Consider the following 21,277-nt stretch of genomic DNA (forward strand, 5'->3'; position numbering starts at 1 on the left):
AGCCTCTGAGTGTTCAGTGTTACATTAACATAAATGCCATTAAGTTTTGGCCCTGTATCATCTTTATTTTTTTTATAGATACATAATTATTGAGAAGAGGCTGTTAACTTTTTATAGACTTGAAATATAGTCTATCTCACTTTGTTTAAGGAATCACTCAGCAGAACAATTGTGTTGCTACCACATTGCTCTACTTTACAAAAAATGGGCTTCTGCTTCATGGGGTGAGGAGAGAGACATCCACTGTAACCTCTCAGGTGTACAGGCCCTGGATACACACAGGAATGGATACAGACTCATTGCGGGTGAGGCATGAGCATAGCCAATCTTTTAATTTAAGAAACGGCGCCTACTTTTAATGTATGTTATAACCTCAGTAGTTCTGCAACATCATAAAAATAATAAAGAGCAATGTCCCATGTCTAGAAACAGAAATTATTTCTATCTGAATTTATGTATCTGGTGTAATTAGCTCCTTTTTTTTTTTTTTTTTTTTTTTTTTAGCTTTTTTTTTTTTGAGCAAGAAGTAATCACTCAGTTCCACCAGGAGAGGATATTTGAAATTCTGAGGGGTTACTTTTGAAAAAAGTGAATCTGCTGTTCCACATGATGCCAGGACAGAGAAGAACTTCATGGATTATTTAGTACAATTTTATCCCACTGGTTTTTTTGAAACATACCCAGTATAATCCTTAACATGTCCAAAATGTCTCAACAACTCTCTCTTTTTTTCTCTTTCCCCAGAAATTTGAAACATGTACTTCTAGTATATATTGTTCACATTTACCCGAGATTTCTGACTTGATACTTCTAGAAAATCCTTCTTGGAGGAAGCATGCTGGATGTTTCCAAAATACCTAAGTATTTTAGATGCTAGTTTCAACAAATGTTGTATTTGACTTGCCATCACCTCCCCAGAACTATTATTTTTCCTGCTGAGTTTAGTAGCTGAAATACCTCAGTGTTTTCGCTGAGCATTACCATGTTTACAATAAAAAGAAAGCCCTAGGGGAGCCTCATTTGATTTCATTGCACTGTTTATAAATTAGGAAGGAATGGAAACTGTTCTGAATGGCAGAGACAAAGAGAAGATACATAGATACTGTGAATTAAGTAATAGCAAAACCAAAATCATCTCTGATGATAAACAAATCCCTGACCAGAGACCCCTGGTTCAACTGAGGAGTCTGTACCCAAATCATAATCATAGAATCATAGAATCATAGAATCATAGAATCATAGAATCATAGAATCATAGAATCATAGAATTGGCTGGGTTGGAAGGGACCTCAGAGATCATCAAGTCCAACCCGTGACCCACCGCTGCGGTTGCTAGACCATGGCACTAAGTGCCACATCCAGTCTCTTTTTAAATATCTCCAGGGACGGAGAATCCACTACTTCACTGGGCAGCCCATTCCAATGTCTGATCACCCTCTCTGTAAAGAAATTCGTTCTAATATCTAACCTAAACTTCCCCTGGCACAACTTGAGACCATGCCCTCTTGTCTTGTTGAAAGTTGTCTGGGAAAAGAGACCAACCTCCCCCTGGCTACCCCCTCCTTTCAGGGAGTTGTAGAGAGTGATGAGGTCTCCCCTGAGCCTCCTCTTCTCCAGGCTGAACACCCCCAGCTCCCTCAGCTCCCCCAGCTCTCTTCATAGGATCTGTGCTCGAGTCCCTTCACCAGCCTGGTTGCCCTCCTTTGGACCTGCTCCAGCACCTCAATCTCCTTCCTGAACTGAGGGGCCCAGAACTGGACACAGGACTCGAGGTGTGGCCTCACCAGCGCTGAGTACAGGGGCAGAAAATGAGGGGTCATGATGTGATCTTTAAAAACCTCAGCTCTGCTTTAGACAATGACTGAGGTTAAATCTTGCTGATGAAATCCCAATTCATTGATTGTACCTTTTATTACTTTCTGTGGAAGTGACTGGATGCAGTAGTGAGTTGTAACTTCAAAGTACTGTGTTCTCATTGGTTTTGTAATGCTGTATTTTAACTGCTTAATCAATGTTGCAATGGCAATACAGAAGTATTGACCTGAAAGTTTAGAAATACCATTGCTTAGCCAATGCACTGGTCTTAGCAAAAGATGGAGACCTGTTCAGAAGGAAAAGGCACCAGGCATGGGAACCAAGCCAGATTTGCTAAAGTTTGTACATTGCTGAGGGGCTCCACTGGGTAGCACCAGCACAGCAACAGTTTGTTAACCTGTACCTGCCATTAGATAAGTAAACCTCTTTGTGAAGGAACTTTTAAGGAGACTGCAGGCTGTGCACAGTGTTCCCAAATACCAAAGACTTTAATATTTTGTGAGCAAAGACTCTTATAAAGTAGTCCTGTGCCTTCAGTTTGTAGGGGTTTTGTCATTTGAAAAACTTTCTCCAAATTTTTTGACATTTCCAGTTATCCTGAAACACAAGTTAGGCCCCTTCTCAAGAATATCTGCCTAAGCAACAGCTACAACTGTTCAGAGCTAGCAGAGGAAATAAAGTAGTTAAATGTGTTGTCCACTAAAGTATGTGCTGCAGTGGTGTCCTGATTTGGGATATGAATGGTGAAAACCCACAATTATACAAGACCTAGCTGTGAGTCCTCTCATACAGGTGAGATTTTCACTATTACTTGCATTGACAGCCACAGAAAATTGATCAGTCAATGGAGTTGATCAAGCTTCTGCTGGGACATAGCCTGCCTCTTGATCTATATGAGTAACAAGAGATATGTAGTTGTATTTTCTTGCCTTTTTTGTTTTTTTGCTTTCATTTGGCTTGAATCTTCTCCGAGCTTTATCCAGTTGAAGAATTAGAAGGTTAACATAAACGTTTGGTATGAAGCAGAGCTGGGAAATTTGTGGTGAATTATTTATTCAACTAATTTAGCCTTCTTTTCCATTAATGAATTCTTTGCTTTTTCTGTATATGTATTTGTTATTCCCACTGTTTGACAATGCTTTCTGTGAATATATTTCAGCTGCTGGTTTGTGTACAAGTTAGAGACAAATACTCTCTCTTCCCTCTCTGTGATCACAGCTGAAGAACCAGTCATCTGAGGCTCCTGGTGCTACTGCCGTCTCCAGAATGGGTAACCAATGCTTTTCAAATAGAGGTGTGGATCTTGTGCAGAGGAAGGTGGATGGATGGTAGGACTAAGATTTAGGAGTAGATGTTGCAGCTGCCCTAGGCAGTGCTTGGTCTCATTTTGCTTACAGAGATGGTCAGGGTAGGATAGACCTTCATAAGTAAAACAATAATCTGGGGCTACATTTATGAACTACTCCATCAAAAGCTCAGCTCATCCCAGCACTGACTGGGGATGCTTTCCAGCCTGCCACCTTGGCTGCAAAGCTATTGCTACATTTCAACAAATTAAAGGATATGAGCAGAGAGATACAGCTGCTCAAAAACTACAAATATAGAGTAATTTAAAAGCCTTTGACAGAGCCAGAGAGGCAAGAATTTCTGATAAAGACACAGCTGCAAACAGCTTCAAGCCTTGAAATAACACAAGGAGCATGTCTCAATTTCTGTTGCTGCAAACTGTTGCTGTTCTGCTGCAAACATTGACTGCTAAACTTAATACCAACCTCCCCTTCGTGGTGATGAAGGGATGACATTTCCATTTTATTGACCTTGGCAGAGCTGCAGCATGGACAGTGGCAGAGGGAGAGGGGCACAGGGACATTGCAGCCCAGGTCCACCTGCATCTTTGGCCAACAAGGTGGTTTGAAGCTGGGACAAGACAAGTCTCTTAGAGGGCTCCACACACAGCTAAAGAAAAGAAAGAATATCAAACTGGAGAAACAGACTTATCTAAATATAAGATCATCTGTGGCTCTCACCATGTAAGAGACCTTTATATTCAAATACAATTACACATTTGCATTTCAAGTTTGTGGCACAGTATATCACCATAACATACCTCAAGAAAAGTTCCAACAGATGAGCTGCTTTGGCCTTTACAAAACGACAAAACATGGAAATAATTTTTTAGCAGAAACTAAGTGCAGAAGACCTTAAATGCAGGGTAGGGTAAAATTCTCATCAGGAGCACAATGCTTGCTCTTCAAAGGACACATTCAGAGCCCTCAGCCCCTCAGATATTCTCAGATTCAGTCACAGAAGGTGTTGCACATGTCTTAGTGGTTAATTGTGAGGTCCAGCAGCTCATACTTTACAGTGCTTTTTTAATTGCATCACAGTATTTGTCACATATATGTTATCAAAGTTGCTGGCACTGTTCTTTTTTTTAGTTCCTACAAGTTGATGATGTGTGAATAAAAGTGCTTCAGTGTTTTTAACACTGTCTAAATCATGAAACAGAAGACAAAAATATTTTCAGCACTTAAATTGAGGAAGGATGGGGAGCTGTTCCTAAACATGTGCCTTTAATTTTGTTTCTGTCATACACTCCCCTTACACTTTTCAAGCCAATTTTTATATGCAGAGTTAAACAGTGAAAAGGCACGTAACGAAATGTTCAGGGGGTGGGAGATGTTGCTGTGGATTTCTCCACTTCGGTTCCTGCCTTAAGGAGTAGGTGCATCCCTCCTGTCAGAGTCCTTGCTGAGCTCTTTGGTCAAGCCAAAGACCCACAAGTCCTGCACAATGTAGAGGGTAAGGGTAGAAATATACCCCATAGATAAAAATTAACCATGCTTTTTTTTTTTTTTTAACTAAAAAAATTTTGTCTCTATCCCCCAAAAATATTTTTAATTCCTTCGCAAAAAGAAAACACTTGAAATTCTCATTTTGTAGTGAAGAAAATGCTTATTCTAAGTCAAATGAAATGTTTTACTTGGCCTCAAATTAAATTCTTCGGATTTTTTTTTTTTTTATTTGGCTGGAAAACATTAAAAAAAATGCTTCAGATCAAGAAAAAAGACTTTTCCTCTAATATTTCAATGCAGCCAGCCAACTGAAAAGTCAGTTATGCTCATAGTTTTAGACAAAAGTAGCAAATTTTGGCTTTTCTGTGCTACAGAACAGAAAATGAGAGAGACTTCATTTTTCCTGCATGCAGGCAGGAAATAGCAATATGATTTTCCACTCCTTTAGCTGGGTCTCTGACTAAGATAGGCTGAGAAATAACTTCACACAAGACATAGCAGAAAAAAACATCCAACAAGGCGTGGAAGTGACCTCCTCTGAGAAGAACTCATCAGACCAGCAGACCACCTACTGGAAGGAAAAGGAGATGCAGGGCAGGGGAAGGCAGTGACAGAAGCAGGCAAATGGAGACCGAGAACCAAGTGCCTGTAAGGGGAACGATGGCAATGGATGTGGGTCCAGCATCAGCAAAAGTGAATGTTTGAGATGGCCACCATACAACAAATCCCAGTATCAGGTCCTTTCTGGTTCCAGTTCCATTCTGTCACACTCTCTGTGCTGACACCTCCTGTAGTACCTGTGGGAAGGTGGGCTACCAGGAAACCCATGAATTCTGGCCCTGCAAAGATGCAAACCTGCCCCATGTCCTTATCACCACTGCTTGCCTGGACACACAACAGTAGCAATAGGAGGAGGCTTATGATACAGAAGTGGACACTAACAGCACCTTAAACCCATTTAAAAAAAAAACACCTCTCTGCAAAACATGGTATGTCAGAGTCATATGAATGCTTTTCTTGCCACATGAGCAGATTTGTAGCTTGTACCTACTGCTGGCCTTTCCTATCCTGCAACATTTCTTCTGTCATTATACCAGCTGTGAGTAGCTAAAAGTAGTTTGGGGCACCAGGGGCCAGCATGCTAGAAGATGGTTTGGATTCTTGAAAACCAGCTGGAGGAGGCAGGCTGCTAATGAGCACATGGGATGGTAGTGTTAAGCCTTCATGGACACATCTGGCTGTCTGTGACAGAGAATCCCATCCTGCTAACAGAAACCTGCCTCTCTGGCTGGCCAAGGTGATGGAGTGGAATTCTTTTTCAGTGTACATGTATGCTTGCCTGGTCAGAAGTGAAATATGGACCCTTGAGAGCCAACTTCCACCTCGTACCAGCTGCCATCATGGTTTCTATAATTTCAGCTGTACTGGCCCCTGAAATAATTGTGATGTACTCTTAACTTGTCAACCTCAAATTCCATTGACATAGATGTGACCTGAATTAACTCAGCCCTCAGCTGGCACATGTCTGCATGGGTTCACATAGGCAGTTGCCTTGCTTCTCCAAGGTGTCCACTCTTATGCAATATCCAGAGTAATTTCCAGCCCAGGTAGCTCTGCATAAGGCAAGAATCATATCCTGCTTGGTGCCATTAGGCCTGCTTGAGAAACACCAGTCCACAGCCAGGAAATCCACTGGGACCCACAGCCATAGCCATGGCCAGGGCCAGCTCTTTCCATGCAACTCTCCAGCATGTAGCTCCTCAGTGTAATGAGCTGCCCTCACCTCCGACAATCTCCAGCCAAGGTGGAAATGTCCTCATCCTCTGACACCAGCTCTCTCTGTGCACACAGCTGCCACACAGACAGTAGTGCCAGGAGTTCACCCATGCCTTGGGTGGGCAGGAAAATGGCACAGGAATGGCAGGGAGTGCTACTGGGTATACACGTGGTCAGCAAGGAACTTTCCTGCACCTGGATCCAGAGAGATGGGGCTCCCAAAGAACACAGTAAAATATCCCCAGGGACACTCCTGCTCCTGCCACCTTGAGGGCATCAGTCTGTCCCCCTGCTAAACTCAAATGCCTGCAACAGCCTGAATGTGAATTAAGTTCAGTTCAGCATCCAGGCCCAGGCTAAGTCTGCAGGGAATATATTTTCTTTCAGAAACTCTAAACCTCTGCTCTGCCTCAGAGTAACTACACAGTGGTTGCAAACATTCTCCGCAGTGCTCAAAGCCATCTCAGAGTTCCTTAACAGCTCTCTAGAAGCATGAAGAAAAGGGCCTCCTTGCCTCAAACCCTGAGTGGAGAAGACAAGACTGTTTCAGGCTGGTCTGTGTTTCCTCAGGAATCCAAATCCCTGAAGGCGTGATTTTTTTAACCAGTAGAGACTTAATTTCTGAATTATGTTGTGTAATGTACTCAAAACATAAAGGTCTCTCTCTCATGTGCCACAACAATGAATATGTATAGTACAATATTTGCAATAATTTAGCAGGAGGCCAGCTGAGCTGATAAAGCCTGGGACAACTTACAAAAATACCTAAAAAGGAAAATTTATAATTCTTTTCCAGTCATGGATATAATAAGCATATTTTCCTAGGCATGGTCTGCAATTCCTGCCTCCCTATAGAATGAATGTGTTTCTCCAGTTAAATGTACAGCACCAGCCGAAGTGAATGGGGTGTGTGTTTGCTTTGTTTTTCTTATTAAATATAGATTTGTGGTCAATCAGGAGTTGTAAAAATATTACTGAGGTGGTTACAGCCAATAATATTTCCCTTTGATAATTTTATGGCTCTGTGGTCAAGACATGAGTGTCTGGAGTGTGAAAGGAAGCAGGATCTGATTCTGCATGCCATTACCAACTTGCTGGTAATTAAAAAACTGAAAAGTCAACAAAAAAGGTGCAATGTATTCTCACTGAAGCTGTTGCTGGAGTAGTCATGGCCAGCCACATGGGTCTGCAGGCTAAATCCTCACCTCTGGCCCTGCTGTTCTTCCTCTTTCCCCATTGTCCTCTCTTCATCCTTGCAATTGCCACTTTTTTTCCCTGATCCACAAGAAACCATCACACGAGATGAATATCACTTTATACATATGGTTTTGTCTATCACATGCAACTGGCTGAGACAAGTAAATGCCATCTCAGGACAAAAACCCAAATGTGGTTAATGGGAATTTTTTTCTCCTGCCCTCGGTAGCACTGCCTGCCTCCATCTGCCCTCCTGCTTTCTGCCAGGCTGCTCCCATGTCCCCACCATGGCATGGCACTGCTGGAGCTGGCTGTCACCATGGCACTGCCCCATCCTGGGGGGTTCCCACCACTGCTACCTGCTCCCAGCTGCCCTGCCAATGCTCGAGCCCCATCAGGCTCACCCCAGTCCCTGCTAATCTGTGACCAAACTGACTACACCAAGCTGGCAGGGTGGAAATGGACAGCATTAGGGCCCCGAACTGATAATTAAAGAGCAATAAGCATTATACACAAGGGAGAGATCATAAGGGTTTGTCATCTCCAGCTGTGCCGGCAGGGAAAAGGCAAAGGTCTGCAGATGGGCTTTTAAGCTACAGAAAAGACAGAATAAAGTGGGCACTACACCTTAGGATGTAGCCAAGCCAGTTATCTGAGACTGACAGCTCCCCTTCATCCCCTGGCTGCAAGAACTAAGATGTTGGAGCAGAGCAGATGTGACAAAATGCTTAGCATTTTGGAGAAGCACAGTAATTGCCCAGTGCTTTTTCCTTTCATCAGTTTCATGGCCACCACATATGGACGTGGCAGGTTCATGCTCCAGGTTGTTAAAAATGTTCATTTGTCTGAAATGTGGAATTTTGAAACTTCCAGAAAGAAAAATCTACCTCATGATGATAGTTTTTTACCCCTCTGTGATAACTTGAAGATATTTCAGCATTAGGCATAAGAAGGGATGCTTTTCCATGAGGTGCCAAGTGGCCAGACATCACCAATATTATTGGGTTTTTAGTATTTTTTGCTTCCTTACCAAGAAACAGCAACCAGTGCAGCAGAAGTGCTGCCATTCTGCCCAAACCATCTCACTGCCTGCCCCCTGATGCTGTCCCAGCTCTCACACACTACAGGCAGACAGAAAGGCTCACACTCTGAAGGGTACAAATATCACTCCAATCCTGCAAAGTGATGCTTTCTGCTAGTCTGAGAGTAGCCACCCCCAAGAGGTGCTGGGGAGTATTTTTTCCTTTTTGTCACTTTCTGGGAAAGGGCATAAGAAAACTTGTTGATACCTGTGAAGTCATTTTTCTTGTTGAACAGAAGATGGGACATCAACATCTATTGCTACACAATTTGTAATTACAATTATTAGAATTACATAGAGTTATTATACTGCATATAATATATACTAACATGAGCATGAATACATAGTATTAAAAAGAAAAACTAGACCGTAGTCCTTCCTGAGCATTTTCATGTAGTGTCTGAATACAACACTTTCAAAAAGAATGGTACAAAGCCTTTTTTTTTCCCCCTCTGGTGAGGAGGATGAAGCAATAATAATTTTTCCCTTTTTTTTCCTGATATAATGTATTTTAAAAAAAAAAGTTACAGCGTTGGTTCCTCCCACACACCTTTTCTGTTTTTACCACTTCAGATTTTTGGTGGAAATAGAATAAAATCCAAGTATAAAAATTTTATTTGTTAAGTAAAAAAATGTTAGCATTTGCAGAAAATTATATAGGCATTTCCTATTTAACATTTTTTTTAAAAAAATCAGGACACTCTAAAGAATTTTAAATGTTATTCTGAAGTATTTCAATTTTGTCAGCTCACTATTTTTCAACAAATACATTTTCAGTCAATAATTGTCAATTTGCTTTTCTTCTCAGCTTTTTCTGTGACTCCCTGTCATCATCTCCTTACACTGCCATCTGACAGCTTCTAGACCCACAGTAAAGATCATTTACCTGCTAAAGTTTTTCAGCAGATCAGGTCTTTTACCCCCCACACCCCACAGAGAGGGCAGACAAGAGGACAGGACCCTCTTACCCTTTCTAGCAGCTTCCTTGGCCATCTTTCTGGACCCTGTTTTCACAAGGGCATTTATGGATAGGCAAAGGGGACCTGAGCCCAGGGATAGATTGCCTTCTTCAGCAATTCTAGAAAGCTTTCATTTGTGAGGCTTTTATTGCTGTTAATTTTTTTTTTTTTTTTTGTGGGTTTTTTTTTTTTTTTTTTTTTTTTTTTTTTTTTTTTTGTAATTTTTTTTTTTTCGAAGTACAAATATGGATTTATCTGGACATTAACATGTTTCACAAATTAAATGATGTCTCCTTGTGGGGACAAGAGGGGGAGTGTGCACTTGATTAGTTAATAGGTCTCCCATCTGTACTGTCTATGATCCGATGATAAGCATACCTAGAAACGCAGGAAACGATTCACAAAAGCAATCAGATAATGAGGAATATTATTCTCAGAAGGTCCTTCCTGTGTTTGAACAGGGGGAACAAATTAAAAGCTCAGGTTGTGTGGTAGCTTAGAAATAGTGCACATGGTGACTAAGACTCTTATCAGAGGCAGCGCTGAAATAATATTTTCTGCTAAAGAGCTTGAAGAAATATGTTACAAAATTATTAATAATGCATTAAAATTTGCAGGAGCATGAAGGCAGCAATAGTAGAGCTGTGTGCTCGCAGAGTTTGAAGTGGAAAGGAAGAAGTGCTTGTAAGGCACAGGCAAGGTGGTGGCTTCCAGTTAAAATTGCTCAATTGCTCACAGCATTAAAAATAGTGGTGATATAGTAGTGATAGTAGAGCTTTGTTATTGCTGCTGGTAGCATTGTGCTGGGAAAAAAACCAACCAATCAACCAGACAAATAAAAAACAAAACAAAAAAGCCAGGAAAACAGTGCATATACCCCCCCCTTTTTGAGAAACAGAAATCCAGGTCCACTATGGCAGTCATAAGAGCAGCAAGCAGCCACTGAGACCTGCTGCTCACTGGAGGCACCTTTGGAAATCAGCATCAGGGAGGAGAGATAATGCCACAAGCAGAGAGCACTTTTCCCACCCTTCAACCAGAGCTTTTGGACAGAGAGCTGGAAAAGCTCCCAGCAGCCAGGCTGCGACATTTTCTTTGTAAACTAAGGGGAGCACTGTGGTGGTGTGATGCAAGCTGGTGATATGCAGCAGGGATGCCCACAAAGGACATCTTAGGTGCTGCTTAGATGTCTGCTCCAAGGAGGAGGGAGACAGGCCACACCAGGCTGTGAATCAGACCCACCAAAGCAGTGATATTTCAAGGCTAAAATTCAGGCTTGTGAGCACTCTCTCTTCTTTTAGAAAACACCACTGCTTCTTGGCAGGATATACAGGTTCCTGTTCAGACCACCATGCCAGTATCTTCTGGGTCCCTCTCCCTCTGAGCTGGTACCTTCTTCCTCCTGCATGGTTTCAGCAAAGTATGCTAGACATAGGCTTATGCTCCAGGCCTGTGGGAGACCACCTCATAGTCAAGTGGTCAGTCAGGAAGCTCTGTCTGCATAAGCACTCTATTATAACACATTAGATGTATTATTACTATTATTAAACACATATCAGGGCTTTTGGTCTCCTTTGATTTCGATGACAGTGGGGAAGCTGGTTTTCAGACACTGGCCTAAGCCTTTAAAAAGCTTATTTTCTTGCTTTATTAATAAACATGTAAGTACACGACTGGTATCTTTACTGAGCATTGTTCCCTCTCGTTCTCAGTGCACTCTGAGATTATTTGAAAACTATGCGCTGTTTGCCAAAGATTTCTTTTTCAATGTCATAATATTCCCAACCATGAGATAATATTGAGCAGCAGAAAAAGGACAGGCACCCTGAAAGAAGACTGAGTAATCAAAAACTGCCTTTGAATTAGACAAAAAACTTTTGCTTTCTCTTCAGAAAAACCCACGCTGCTTCCCAGGTATGATCCGGAGATGTTATATAAAGCAAAGTTGGTCAGTATAAATCTTTATTTTGTGTTTCAGAAGGTATGCAATAGAAAACCCATTCTAACAATAAATGCTAGTCACCTGAGGTATATAACTTGTTTTGCAGCTCAGAAGCAAAAAAAAAAAAGCCTCTGTTCACCCCTGGCCAACTGAGTTACATTTTCTGCTATTATTAATGCATTGCAAGGTTTTTTTTCATATCAATTTGAAATTATACACCTGGGAAATCCCAGTACAACGGCAGTCAATGCTTTGTTTCTCTGTGTGGCCCTTTGCAATTACTAGAATGTGCAAATATAATTTAGCACAGGTAAAATTCAATCAGTCACCCCAAGCACAAAGAAATCTCCATCTCCCAGAAAAAAAACCCAGAGAGTGTTTCCCTGCAAATGGCACAAGGGAGCTGTAAGAGTTTCTAAAACAAATTTATTAGAATATTTAAATTCAAGTTGTAATGGGAAATTTAGCTCAATAGGTGAGGCGGCAGCACGCTGAAACGCAAGCGGGGGCAGACAGCTTGTGAGGCTCTGGGCTCAAGTTACAGACCTATTTCTGCTGGCACACGGCAATCCCAAAAACCAGGCATGCAGGATGCTCAGAAAGCAAACCCCAGGGCTCCAGGGGGGGCTGAGGGTACCAAGGGATGAAGGGGATGATGAGGAGCAAGGCCTAAGGTACAGCTCTGCCAAAGAAGTCACCAGAGATGACAGGAGACACAGTCCTTGGACACGGCCATGCTACCAAGGAGGTGGCAGAGAGCCTGCACCTGCACCCAGGGCTAGGTCAACCCCAGGTGTTTTGTGGAGCCTCCAGCCAGGCTTGCAAGCCTTGGGCCCAGGAGAGATTGAAACTCGAGGCAAAGCACAAAGGGGAAAGGACAGTGGTACCCAGGCTGAACTAGAAGATAAAGTTGGAGCATCACGATGCCCCTGCCCACCATGGCCAGACGGAGAAGGCTGAGCAGGCCTCCCCAGGCTGGCTGAGTGCCCATGGCCACCAGGCACCCACCCTGTCTGGAGACAGCCACTGCCATGGCCAGGAGTCAGGTCAAGGTTACTTCTCTGTGTTTTTTGTAAAATTACGCTGTAGTGAGGAGGTGTAGCTTTAAGAAAAATTAGAAGGTGAGGGAAAAAAAAACACACAAAGTTTAAAGACTGTCAAATCTATTCTCCTCAAGCATCTCCAGCACCATAACATTTTGTTTTCGTCAGGCAGCAAAGCTCCCCCTTCACCTCCTGCTACGTTCAGTGGGAGCTTTGTCATCACCTTCAAAGGAATGAGGATCAGGCCTCCAACGTGTTAATAAGCAACAAGAATTATGGAAAGAATTAGATTTAATGTGAAGTCAGGCTGCCTGCAGTGATCGCACTGTACAGCCTGTCACAGATCACTTTGTGCTGGAAACCTACGCCACGGACTGATGCGTGGATGAGACAACCACAAGGCATTTCTGCTTGGCAGGAATATGGAAGGAGAAGGAGGCAAGAGACCAGTCAGCAGTGTCTGAGTGTGCATGGGGATGGCTGGGAAACTCCAGATACACACAGCTCCACTTCTGAGGAGAGGAGAGCACCTCAGACATGGTAAAAAAGAAACAGCCTTTGCACTTCTGACCATCACAACCACCCTAGCAATAAAAAAAGACCTCTTCTGCTCTTTTACATATACAATTCCATGGCTCTGAAAGCACCTGCCTGGAATTTAAGAAAGTACTCTTCTAAAAGCACTTTGGAAAAGAAACTAAAACAGTTTTCTTTATCATTTCCCTCTGAAAGAAGCATCCCTGCTTGTCTCCTAGAAGAATGAATCAGAAGAGGAACGCATTGTTTTAAAACATCTTCACACATTCACAAAAGAGACTAGGGAGATTGCTTCTAAAATGACTGCTATGTTGGTTCTTTGTAAAACTCACCTTGCTGAAGGAATTCAGGCTATGTTTTTATTTCATGTCCTCGTAAGCCCAACGAAAGCTGTGACCACCACAAGTGGACTTGCAGAAATATGTGGCAGAACATTAGGGTGCCCATTAAAGCTGAAAAGGTTCAGCCAGTGCAGGAGAAAGCAAGGCTTTTGCTTTTTGTGCATAGTGAAAAATGAGAAAGTGCTGACTTTCACAGAAATAAACACCAGAGCTGAGAGGTAGCCCAATTTACTCATTCCCTAACCTGTGACTGCACCTGAATATGGGCCTTTTACCCACGGTGGGAAGTAAAGTTATTTCTGTGATCCCGCATCACCATCATTGAGCTATTTTCCACTCATCTGTCTAGAGGGTGAGCTGTGCATTGTGGCAATTGTTTTTTTTTCACAGAACAGGCAGCTTTTAAAAACAGTTTTTGCAGCACCAAACTGACTGTGGACTGTTTTCACAACCCTTCTGATCAAAAATGTGCCTGCTTTCCTACCCACTCATTTTTCTGCTGCTCTGGACATCACCTTTGGTCTCAGCCTTTGCCTCCTTTTTCTCCTAGAGCAGTGTTGTGCCATTTCCTAGGAGCTCCTCCCTTCGTTCATCTAAATCACTCAGTCACATCCTGTTTTTATATCTTGCCCTAAACCTTCCCTATTGACAATGCCTTACAACTGACTGTATAAAACAACATCAGTATTGTAACAGCCACTTTGGAGCTGTTGTGATGGAGCTTTCTAAACGTGCATGTTAAAATTTCTCATGAAATTTCAAGAGAGGTGAGGGTGGGAAGTGCTCCGCACATCCAGGTGCTGATGCTTAAACTGTTTTCAAATTTTCTTTGTAAAAGTCCCAAAAGACCTGGAAATAGTAAAATGGAAAAAAGGTGTCTAAGGCTATTTTGGAACCTCCTTTGTTGCTATGATCCCTGCTTACCTTATGGATTGCTTTAACTCAGGGTATCACACTGCTCCTGGTGTAGGCCGAATAGTGGCATCCCAGCCTCTACAGTAAAAAAATCAGTGTTTTCTCTGGAAGTTAAAACATTCTGAGGAAGAGAAAGGAAAGTAAGAGGATTTATCAGACAGAGCCTGACACATCGTAAAGATGCAGCATTGTTATCAGGTATCATTCTATCACACTCGCTGCTCTACACCACTCAAAATTTTATGACCACAAAAACAACCCATGCATACATGCCAAAGTGTGAGTATCTGCAGACAGCTCTCAGCATGTTAGCTTCATTTCTCCCAACAGACAAACAAGAGATTGCAAATGAAACTTCCTACACCACAGCGACGTGCACAGTAATGTAGGGTTTTGCCAGTGAGTCAACAAACTCAAACGGCTACCAAACCAAGTGCCTTTCCTTTTGTGGCTTACAGTACCTGTAAAGCCTTCTGCCTAAAAGTCAGTCAAGTAAGACCGAGTCACTTAGTTGCCACCTAGAGACACATAGCGAAAGCAGCCACCGTACAAATAGTTGATGTAAACATTTTGTTCAGAGTTAATTCAGAATGAATAACAAGGACTCATATGGTTACTTTCACGCCCAGGTACAGCAAGATATATAATGCATAAAATTGATGTTAAATGCATAAAATCTCCTGCGTGGAGCATCAAAACAGTCATGGTCTTGAATGTTGATGTTAAATCTAAAGCGTATTCCACATTTCACATGTGCTGCAGCTAACATTAACAGCTTTCCACTGCTACTGGCACATTGCTGTAATTGGGCAGACACTGCAGTCAGGGATTTCTTCAGAGATCTATTTTTTCAACTGAAGTTTAATTTTCAAGTAAAAGTATTCATACAGAATAAGACTGTGCACACACTTCTTTGTTGCACTGCTTCAGAACATGAGATTTGTTGGTTTATTATTTCCAGGATGGCAGAGGGGAAAGAAAAGCAAAGGAAACAAAGACAGGATTATGTTTTGTGTTTTTTTCAAACTCCTAGGTCCAGGACATAACAGCTATATCCATCTGTGTTTGCAAACATGTGGTCAGGTTTGTCTGACGCACCATGAGTTGGCTTAAGAAGGACAAACCTATTCTGCACAATTTTCTTCCCCAGACAAACCAGAACTAAAGCCACCAAGAAAACAAGAGAGTTGTTAGTCACACAACATAAATGTTGTTGTGAGACTCTTCTAATGTTGCTCTTCTAGCAGGTCAGTGTAGAGATAGTGTGGGTCTAGGCTTCCTAACTACTCAATACCCAACACTTTTCTGCTACCACTATACGTCAGCCTGGGTGGAAGGAAAGGAATAACCATACCAGGTAAGCAACACCCAGTAGCCCTGTGAATCCCTGCTGTAACTCTTGCCACTCCTGCTCACCCTCCTGCATCTCAGGAGCTGTCAGGGAGCACAGGTGCCAGCAGCAACCTCCATGGGTCCCCCTCCCCTCTATGGTGTCCAGGAGCATGCAGGAAGAAGACTCTCTCCTCTTGGTCCAGAGAGCTACTCCTGAGCATTTCAGGGAAAATCCAGTACTGCTTACTGATGTTAAACAGTTAAACCAGATGGATTTGGGGAACTAGAAATGAGGAGGATGAGACAACTACATTTGCAAGAACATTTGTTTTGAATCCAAACCATTTCCCCAAGTGTATTAATATGAATTATCAGGAGATTGTCTAAGGATTTATATGTGCAGTATTCCAACAGAAAAAAAAAAAAAAAAAAAAAAAGAAAAAAAGAAAAAAAAGAAAAAGCCTAAGCAGGAATAGTCAGTTTTAAATTAAGATAAATTACTCCAAGTTTCTTTTTTCAAATATATGCATGTCCATTGTTTATAATTTTAGAGTTAAAAATGTTGAACATGTGTGATGTGAGGACATAGGCCTCCCCTCAAGAAGTTTTTTGCTTTAGTTATTTGAAAGGCAGATTGATAATTCTGAAAGGAAAAAAAAAAAAAAAAAAAAAAAAAAAGGGGGGGGGGAGGGGATGGGGGAAGAAGAAAAGGCAAGAATGAAAGTGGAAGAGAAAGCAAGGGAGTAGGAATACACAGCATTATTGACAATTGCTAATCTTTGAGGTGGGGGGTTGAAAGTTTTAGGCGTAAACTAGAAATTAAATTTTGCCAAGATGTACCGGAGTACAGTCCCTCTCCATTTACATAATCAAATAAAAGGTAAGATTCATCAGCATGAATACTCAACCTGTCAGTAAGCTGCTTGTTTCTCAGTGAGAAACAGAGAGAGAGAAAAAAATTTCTTTAGGAAGTTAGCTCTTTCTCATACAGTTCATATTATACATGGCACAGGCAGCAGATATAGAATTTGCTACAATATATTAGTTTGATAACATTGTAGAGGGTTTCTCATCAAAATACAGAGATGGGGAATTATAGTTTCAAGGTCTAATTTAGTAACAAAGTGTGTCGTTGTTAAAACCATTTTTTGTCTGCTCTCTATAAGCAATGTGTGCATTGTATGAAGAATCTGGGAAGAAAAATTGAAGAATTATGCAGACAAATACAGATATGTGGTCAGAGCTTAGGAAAACATGTAGCTGCCTCTCGGTGTCCTTATTGCCCATAAAAGAACATTTCACATGGTCAACAGCTCAAATTTATGTGGACCCTTAGGGGTAAATTTTCAGTACAGTGAATAAGAACTCACACATGCAATCACGTTATTGTTAATGGGAGTTGTGTGGCTACTTCTTCCACTCAGTGTTAAAAATGTGTCCCTTTCTGTACAAAGCTAACTATCTACAGACCACTCCTGCTCCCACCCATCTTCTCTGTCAACAGTCTCAGAAAAGCAATGGAGAGTGGCCCAAAAAACCCTTGCCTCACAAATTCTCCCCCCTCCATGCTACTGACACAACCATTGGGAGAGCACGTCCCTTTTCCCTGGTGAGGACTGCAGGATGGAAACACAACACCCATGGTGTGATGCTCTGCCCTTTCCCATTGCTGGGTCCAGGTGAGCCTCTCTCCCTACCCAGAAATGTGCCACCATCTCCATTGTGGTTTAAGCATTGGAGATCTTTCAATGGTTGTAGCAAGACTTTGTGTTCCTCTTTTTCCTTGGATGCACCCAGCACCAGGAGCGTCTTTCCTCCGCTGGTAACAGAGGCTTTTTTTCTTGTTGCTTGTTTCCAGCTCTTACCTCTTGGCATTTCTCTCGTGATGCTGATAGCACTGCACTCAATTAGCCATCCAGTCGTGGCTGCAGCATGATGAAATAAGAACAGGAGGGTGATGAGCTGAATTGATAGCTTGAATATATATAGCCAGCAAAAACTTGACTATAATTACGAGACTTTGCAAAAGAGAACTGATTTTCTTTACTGTAGCTAATCTTGAGGGTGATATGCTAAAACTTCTATCAGAAAGTCCAAGAGCCAGAAGCCTCACTTATATGTGTTTCTTCCCTAAGAAGCTGGCTACAGGCACTGGGACCTGAAAAACGCCACCAGATATTGCAAAATTTGTGGTGCAATAGTCAATGTCAACAACACCAGAAGGTGTCATGTGCAAGCAAGATACTTGGGTCTGAAAGCTTCAGCATCCACAGAAACTTAATGGTAGTTGGTCACACAATGTCCATGTTGCGCATCCCCATGTTTGTTTTATAAGGCTGGATGTGTAGCTGCCCTCTATGGCCAGGAGTTCACACACTCAGGCAACAAGAGCCCATCTTTCTATCACACCCAACCTGAGGTATAGTTGAGAGGGTTCTACTGCTTGGGTTGCTGATAGGCCTGGTTGAAGCCCACTTGTGCCATCATAATGGCTTATGTGTTTCCACCTGTAAAGTCAGGTTTATGAGGTCTATCAGGTGAAGCAGCATTTCCTTTACACTTGATCACAATATTGCATGGCATTTCAGACAAGAGGTGTTAGCAACAGCTAGCCAACATTATGTTCTGATTTTTATTTACCCACCAAGAAGTGCCAAAAATCAGCAATGCAGAAGATGCTCCTCCCTGTCAGTACGGGTTGGATATCATTTCTGAATGGATCATCCCCACTGAGAGAAAGCACAACTTACTATTTGCAGATGTAGTAAGTTCTGCTTCAAGAAAATTACCACACACAAAATCTCCTGTCTGTGAAGCAACAGCAAAAAGGTCTTGCAGGGAGGAAAACTCATGGCTAAGAGGGTCATTGAGGTTCCAGATAATTTTTTTAACCTTTCCATTATTAACCTTTACCACAGAGACTTCCTGCATGACAGAGGACAATCTTCCCAACCAAGCCTCCTATCTGCTTTTTGCAGCACTGGCTAGAGATGCAAGGGCAAGGTCCAGCAGCTGTGTCAGGGTAATACTAAATACAAATAAAAGATGGACAAAGAATGGATTGAGAAAAGCCCTGAGGAGAAGGACTTGAGGGTGCTGGTTGATGAGAAGCTCAACATGACCCAGCAACATGTACTTGCAGTCCAGAAATCCAACTGTATCCTGTGCTGTACCAAAAGAAGCGTGGCCAGAAGGTCAAGGGAGGTGATTCTCCTCCTCTACTCCATTCTTGTGAGATGTTATGGAACCCCCAACAAAGAAACAACATGGAGCTCCTGGAGCAGGTCCAGAGAAGGGCCACAAAGATGATCTGAGGAGAGGAACACCTCTTCTACGAAGACAGTCTGAGAGAGTTTGGGGTTGTTCAGCCTGGAGAAGAGAAGGCTCCAGGGAGATCTTATAGTAGCCTTCCAATACCTGAAGGAGGCCTTCAGGAAATCTGGGCATGGACTTTTAACAAGGGCATAGAGTGAAAGTGGTTTTAAGCTGGAAGAGAGCAGATTTAGTTTAGACATTAGGAAGAAATTATTCAGTGCGAGAGTGGCAAGATACTGGCACAGGTTGCCCAGGAGGGTCGTGGATGCCCCCTGTCTGGAAGTGTTCAAGGCCAGGCTGGATGGGGTTTTGAGCAACCTGGACTAATGGGAGGTGTACCTGCCCACGGCAGGGAACTTGAAACTAGATAATCTTAAAGCCCATTCCAACCAAAACTATTCTATGGTTTTCTGAGATAACATTTGCCACCATTTAATTTCATTTTATTTAATTAGATGTGTTAGGTGTTCAGATTCTTGTTTGGGACTGATTTCACAGCCCATCATATTTCTTAAACTGTGGTAGAACAACTGACCATTATTTCAAAGCAGTGCTAGTAATGGTCATTGCAGCTACAGAAGAAACAAATGGGAAGGCTGCTGAAGGACCTCTATACTTTTAACCCCCTTAAACAAATCTAGACCTAAATCAAAGACAGAAAACAATGTCTCAATTAGACCTTGGCCTACAGTCATGGTCAGTCACCAACATAAGAGGACAAAAAAGAAAAGACAGAGTGGGGGAGGGAGCATGTTGGGGAAATCATATGGAAATGCAGGTCTAAATACACCTTCGATTACATATACCTTCTTAATTCCAGCCACAGGAGACTCTCCAGAGTTGTTTCCTGAGGAAGGCTATGGCATTGAGGACCCTTCAAGCTGCAGTCCTCCTGCCACACTGACCTTGGTGATGAACAGAGGGCCAAGTGACTGGGAGCTCTCCAGAGAGCATCTTGTACCATGCAGAGAGAGCAGGCTACAGCAGACAACAAAAGGGCTGACAGGGGCCAGGGGGGGAATTGCCTGTCTCACAACACAAGCCTTGAATATTTTGAGATTTTGTTCTTGGAAGTAATCTCACTCACCTTCTCCCCTCCCTTCTTTGTTTTTTTCTTTGACATGCAGTCCTGCTCTGGTGTACTGCCTGAGTGAGAATTGCCTGCAGGTCCTGATGTAATAGCTGTGCCATATGGTCCCTTCACACAGCAGGAAGGTGGAAAAATCCAGAAGGAAAAAAACCAAACCAAAACAAAAAAAATAGCAACAGCAACCCTGGAAAACTTTATGTAGCGGCTCAGCAGAACTACAGCTGTGGCCACAAACAGAGGCAGCAACTGGAATACTACACATGATGCATAGGGCACGGCAACAGCACACAACCTCCTCTGAAGGCAGCTGAGCTTTATGTCCCATTTAACTGAGAAACCTCCCCACGTTACCGTAAAGCTCCATTAAAGCACACAAGCAGGTGTGGCAACCCTGGTGTTTTCAGTGGTAGATCACTCGGCTCCTCCTGCCTCCAAAGTACCCTTCGCTGGCTGCCTTTCTCCAGGTGTTTGCAGAGGAACCTAATCAGACTGATTGGGACATGCTGATCAGCTTTCATCATAAGCTGTTCTCTAGCAGTCCGATTAATCAAAATAATGGTATGTGCTGTGCCTGTATTTTATGGCTGTACCCAGTTTTGCTTTCAAAACTAAAATAAGACACCTGTTTTCCCCACCCTGTCTTGCTGAGTAGTCCCTTTAAGAGCGTAACCTTGTTATCAAATCTATGATATACCATCAGAGCTGGGGAGCTTCATACGCACATAAATATCACTCTTCCAGTTTGTGCTTTTTATACTAGCAGAAGAATCTAATGGAAATAAATTCAGTCCATGGGTCAATTACAGGCTTATTTTCATATTTATGGACTTAATACTTCCACACACAAAAAGATTCTAATGATAGCCTAAGGCAGAGAGTAATCAAAACAACAGCTATTGAAAGGGAAGGAACCAAAGAAAAGTACCACTTTGAAATTCTACCCTCATCTCCTGATATTGTTATATACACCATGTAAAAAATGCTTTTCCACAAATGAGTATGATTTTTACCTACTTACCGTCAGTATTACATTAAAAAGAAACCAAAGGCAAGAGTTGTTACCGGAACAAAAGCCACACTTTTTCCACCTCCAAATTCAAGAAATTAATGCTTTGATATGAACAATCAAATCTCCTTTC

The 21,277-nt window shown here is 42.3% G+C and overlaps 1 long non-coding RNA gene across 2 annotated transcripts in view; it reads right to left on the minus strand.

The window, feature by feature from the left end:
• LOC139793739 (uncharacterized) overlaps positions 1–20,240 on the minus strand; it is a 76,929-nt gene extending 56,689 nt beyond the window's left edge. The window contains exons 1-2 of one of the 2 annotated variants that reach the window (XR_011724759.1): positions 20,136–20,240; positions 14,411–14,522 (exon numbers count right to left, since the gene is read on the minus strand). This is a non-coding gene — a long non-coding RNA (uncharacterized lncRNA). Of the gene's footprint in view, positions 1–14,410; positions 14,523–19,854; positions 20,032–20,135 lie in introns of those variants that run through there. The other variant, XR_011724760.1, reaches the window with a different exon arrangement.
• Positions 20,241–21,277: the final 1,037 nt, after the last annotated feature.

The sequence above is a fragment of the Heliangelus exortis genome, chromosome 2, assembly GCF_036169615.1.
Source record: "Heliangelus exortis chromosome 2, bHelExo1.hap1, whole genome shotgun sequence".
Lineage (NCBI taxonomy): Eukaryota > Metazoa > Chordata > Aves > Apodiformes > Trochilidae > Heliangelus > Heliangelus exortis.